Below are 5,772 nucleotides of genomic sequence, written 5' to 3'. Positions count from 1 at the left end.
CTTAGCTTGCACCAGGCTCATTTCCCCAGGCAGCTGTGACTTTGCTCGCCCAGGCTAGTTGGTTTTATTTTGCTTCCACATCCACGTGCACCATTGCTCCTTCAGATCCTCCATATATACTCTGTAAGACGCAATCCCTTCCAATATTCCTTGCTCAGGAGATGAAGAGGGAAATAGGACTCTGACTGAAGTCCGTTGCCAGGCCAGACATCTACAGGAAAAAGAAGTAAGCCCCATTCCCCAGAGTTCTCAAAGCCATGTTGAGTTTTGTCAGAACGGCTTCTCTGCAGCGAGCTCCTCTCTTTCTCTACCCTGGTGCCAACCCTTTGGGTGTACCTTGGGGTGGGGGGGCGAGTTGGTTTTGTTTGTTTTTTTGCCACAATCCTCCCAGTATTAAAAAGGTGGAAGAACATTATGGAATAATATTGCTTCAAGTGCTGAATTCTGCTATGTCGTGGAGCAGTTTTCCTTCTCTTCACAAAGAAGTAACAAGGTGTTTCAGGGCCTGGTGAGTCAGTTTGGGGGGTCAGTGGGGGGGGGTGTTGATGATTTCTCAGCCCTTGCTGACCCTGGCTGGTGTCAGTGGAGAGATGCAGGTACTGCTGGGACACAGCTGCTGCTGCTGCATTAGAGATCTGACACCGGTCAGGTGGCCGTCCCCACATCCCTGCGAGGGTGGTGGCACCCAGGGTGGTGGGGCCACTCTGTATATCTGAAGGTGGATGCAAGGGCGGGATTCACGTTGCTGGGGTTTGATTCAAAAATGGAATTTCACATATAAGGGGGAAAATACTGGCAGAGGCATAGGGACATTTTAATTGCTCACAGAAGTTTTGTACTGTGTACACCACTGAACTTTCTTTCGGGAAATCGCTGAGAAATAAGCATGTATGGTGGTAATCCACCAAAAAGAGCAGGGATGTCGCACTGGTATTCACATCTGAGTCATCATTTCTACGTGGCACAAAGCAAGCTCCTGTTTTCTCCTTGTGTAAGGTCCTGCCCATCGGGATAAGAGATGTAACACAGGCTGTCTGTGCAAAGATCTCTTTCTGAACCAGCTGAAACTCTTTACAACAGGCAGGTCAAACTACACCATGACCAGGGACTTCTATTTAAGGGAAGAGATCCATTCATTATCACAGGCAGTTCCCTTTGAGCGCTGGGCTTGCTCTGCAGATGCTGCCCCTGAGAGCCAGTGAAGGGAGGCAAGGATAAATATGTCTCTGAATGTAGGTCAGCTCTGAACTTCCACCGGCACTAAACCAGGTCTCTACTGACTGCAATTAAATGTCACATTGTGTTAACAAGCAGGAAGAAATCAAGAGTGGTTTCCCACTGAATAACCCTGAGCATCATTTCAAGGGCAAGGGAGCAACTAACAAAGCTCATGAAATCAAAGTTTTTGAATGAACCAGATGGTCTCAGCTGTTGAATAATTCACCAGAGAATGAATGCTATTTCTTCAGGTGTGCTACCGGGTGATATGTCTTCTTGGCATCTGCCAAGAAAGGCCAGACATATGTTCCCGTTACACGTTCTTTGATCTTTCACAGTTGAGAGGTGCTTGTGAAGAACAACCCTTCACAAGTCACCGATGGGATCAAAGCCTAGGGCCAGAAGTGCATGCCATAAACATCAGGTTTTGGAGTGGGGCAGGAGGTGAGACCTTTCTTTGGTCAAATTTTGGAACCTCCAAGGGAGCCAGCGTGGCATTCAGAATGGGATTGGTTCCCCTAGAGAACAGTTTTAGTGTCTTAACACGTCCCCCTCTGTGCTGCCATGAGCTCTCTGTGGAAAGGCCGTGTTGCAGTATTAATTGTGATAGTTTGGGGGATTCAAATCTATCACTGCTCTTCATCTTTACCAGGCCACGGACAGCACCTGTAAATCCTGATTAATAAATGCGTGTAATTTATAAATCCCTCTGCAGGGGGAACAGTCTCACCTCCATACAAGGAACTGTGCAAATAACACTGCCACTACGCACAGGTCATCTCTGCGAAGATCCATTTTAGAGCCAGCTGAAACATCTCCTGGTGGAGGTGTCAAACTCACGCCATAACGACTCCACTTCAGGAACATTATGCCCTTGTTAGCTGGGATTGGCGCTGGCTGTGGCCGCCATGACTGAGCTGAGGTGTGGGCAGTAAGGAGGCTCCTGGGCTGGGCTTTACCTGCGCCAGGCTGGAGGCAATGGGCTGGCTGCTCTGGAGAGCCGATGCGGATGCTTGCAGGGAATGTGGGGAGATGCCCAACGCACCTGGGGACTGAGGGCCAGAAGCCTCGGGGCAGAGCAGAGCTGGGCAATACCCATAATGACGACACAGAGGAGATCCATGGTGGCTGAAGGTGCCAGGAGCACCTGGTAGATGGCATTGTATGGACATACAGCTTAGGAAAGGGGACAGGCCCCTCTTTTGCAATGAAATCCCATGCAAGAGCGCTGCTGAGCATGTTGCTGGGAGGTCAGTCCAGAGACGCACGTTTGCCAGTTGCCACCTGATGAGCTGGGCCGATTCGGCCCCTGTGCTCCTGCTCTGTCCTGATTTGGTCTGGGCACCTCCCTGTGCTGCTCCTGGCAGGAGGAGTTTGAAGGATGAGTCCGATTTTCTTCCTCAGCTGCTGCCGAGGGCAGGGCCCCACAGCGGGTTTCTGAAGAGTCCCCTCTCTCTCTCTCAAACCAACCAGAAGGAAAAATAGGCTGTATTGCATTCTCCAGAGGAGATGCTGGGTGCTGCCCAGACCAGGCACTCAGGAATATTTTAGCAATGCCAGGACAGGCCAGTGGCCCTTTCTTCCTGCCCAGGCACGGCCATGCAGTTACCAGTCTCCAAGCTGTGGCTGTAATGGGAGAATGCTCTGCCCACACTGGTTTTAATGGTGCGCTCTGTACTTGAAGAAGGAGGCAGCTACCACAGCTTCTGTGCAGAAAGGTCTGGGGAGCAATGTAGAGTATGACGCTGGCACAGGGTTACTGCAGGGCTCGCTCTGCAGGGAGATCATCTCAACAAGCTCCTCACCTGCTTCACGGCCTCTCTAACTGTCCCCTCTCCTCCAGAGCTGCTCTGGGCCAGCGAAATGCTCCCGTGCAAGGAGCCATCCTACAGGACCAAGGCAGGCTCAAACACGGGTGCGAAACATGCACGGACGGCCCCAGAGTAGCTGGTGTGGTTGAGAGCCAGCACGTAGCAGTAAATCTGCGGGGTGGTGGTGGCTGGTGGATCTTCAGCTCTGGCTGAAGCAGCATGAGCCTGTGGACACCAGCAGTCCCGGATCCCAACTGGTCTCTTCCAGCATAGTCCGTAACAGGCTGGAGATAGCACCAGAGTGGGGTGTACAGCTGGGACCCTGCAGCAGGTAGGGGTCGATCGTGCCTGGGTACGGTAGTGGGTGGCCACACGGTAGCCCTCTGGGCCAGCCCGTCCGCTATGGCAGAGTCAGCTTGTGCCCCCGTACCCCTACCCGGCCGCCCAGTCATTAGGAGGTGGGAACTGAATTCATTTAAAAGTCTCTCCTTCAGGTAAAAGATCAATAAAAGAGAAGGGAGAAGGGCACAAAAGCGAGACCTCCGAGCAGAAGGCTGTAACTCCGCTTTAAGAGATGCTAAGTAGAAAGGCACACATCCTGCATAAAATAAGAGCGGCCAAATCCTTCACGACTGCTTTCCCAGCCAAGACAGCCCTAGCTATAATTTCTTTCTTTCTTGACCTTACATGAGGTTTTTTTCACTTCTTTCTGTGTTAGTAGCAGGCTATTTTTTTGTGACAGTAGACTGGATTCTTCATCCTGGTATTTGCGGTTCATTTTCTCCCAAAATATCACATAACTGCCTCCAGAATGATAAATGGCTTTTATCTATCCTGTATCTGAGATAAGGTTTCCTTAAAAATTACCATAGTTATTGGAATCTTTTCTTGCAGATGTATTTGCTACAGCCTGAATTGTTCCTGACACTACCTGGCAATCCTGAGCAAGAGATTAGCTGCGGGTTTACTACGCTCTACGTCTTAAGCAAAGAAGAAGCAGGATGGACTTCCACTCCATTTCTGATTTACATATCCATCACCAATTTTTCTTCAGGGCACTAAATGATGGAAGATCTGCATCCCTTTGGAATTTTAACACCTGAGAGAAATCATATAATTTGTTTTTTAACCTCTATCTATCGGTTTCTTAAACAAATTATAATAAGCTACTAGGCTAGTTACTCTAAGGATAATCAGCAGAAAAAAAACTGTGCAGTGCTAGAGCCCATATTTTTATGCACTATTAATAAATCAGGACTCACAGCTGGGCTTTTCCCACCCCATTATTTGAAAAATGGGAGTTGAGCCATTCTGCGGTGCAGTAAGTGTGATTGTTCTAACGCGCTAGATGTCGTTTTAAGAAATCCCGACACCCTCTTGCATTTTAATGAATCTCCTCATGGCCCTGCATTGTTAAAGAACCTCAGTACTTAATGTAGGAGGGTTCAGCAAGCATGGCTGTCACAGAGAAGGCATTTCCTACCTATTTTCAGAGGTTGCAGTTCTCTTAGGTTGTCCCTGCTGGCTCAGGGACAGCAGTATGTAGCTTGGCCCTGTGGAAAGTGCTTTGCTCAATGTCTTGGACACAGGGACTCCAAGACATCTGCAGTAGGTCATCTCGATTTTGAGCACTACAGAGCTGAGGAGATGGTGGGCCCAAAGGCGCTCTGCAAAGCCCCTCACCCCCTGGTCCAGGTGGGAAGTGCAGGACCAGAAACAGAAGCTACGTTTACAGAATCATAGAATATCTGGAGTTGGAAGGGACCCATAAGGATCATAGAGTCCAACTCCCTGCTCCTCACAGGACTTCCCAACGCTAAACCATATGACTAAGAGCGTCATCCAGACTCTCCTTGAACTGTGGCAGGCTTGGTGCTGTGACTACTTCCCTGGAGAGCCTGTTCCAGTGACCAACCACCCTGTCAGTGAAGGACCTTTTCCTAATGTCCCGTCTGAACTTCCCCTGACACGGCTTCATTCCATTTCCTTGTGTCCTATCGCTGGTCACCAGAGAGAGGAGATCAGCACCTCCCCCTCTGCTGCCTCCCTTGACGAAGCTGTGGACTGCCATGAGGTCACCCCTCAGCCTTCTCCAAGCTGAACAAACCAAATGACCTCAGCCGCTCCTTGTAAGTCTTGCCCTCAAGGCCCTTCACCGTCTCAGTCGTCCTCCTCTGGACACACTCCAGTAGTTTGATGTCCTCCTTACACTGAGGCGCCCAAAACTGCATACAGTACTCGAGATGGGGCCACACCAGTGCAGTGTAGAGTGGGACAATCTCCTTCCTCGACTGGCTAGCGATGCTGTGCTTGATGTACCGCAGGACACGGTGGCCCTTTTGGATGCCAGGGCGCACTGTTGACTCATATTCGACTTGCCATCAACCCAAACTCCAGCTCTCTTTCTGCGGGGCTGCTCTCCAGCCTCTCGTCCCCAAGTCTGTAGGTATAACCAGGATTACCCTGTCCCTGGTGGAGAATCCAGCACTTGCTCCCATTAAATTATACCAGAAAAAAAAACAGGGGCAGGAGGTATTCCCCAGCCATGAGGCAAACTGGCAAAGAGGGCCGGGCCGCGTCCATTTACTAAACTCTTTCAGCTTCCCAAACAAGGTGGCTGCATCCAAGCTGTCCTTGGCTTGGGCTAACCTGCATGGCTGTGCCTAGGAATCATCTAGGAGAGTCCGAGGTGGCCTGAGCCAAAATCGTGCCAGCGATCTCATTAATTAGGTACACAGGCATT

The sequence above is a fragment of the Charadrius vociferus genome, unplaced genomic scaffold (genome assembly GCF_000708025.1).
Source record: "Charadrius vociferus isolate BGI_N301 unplaced genomic scaffold, ASM70802v2 scaffold359, whole genome shotgun sequence".
NCBI lineage: Eukaryota > Metazoa > Chordata > Aves > Charadriiformes > Charadriidae > Charadrius > Charadrius vociferus.
The sequence above is the reverse complement of the archived record's forward strand: the minus strand, read 5'-3'. Positions refer to the sequence as shown.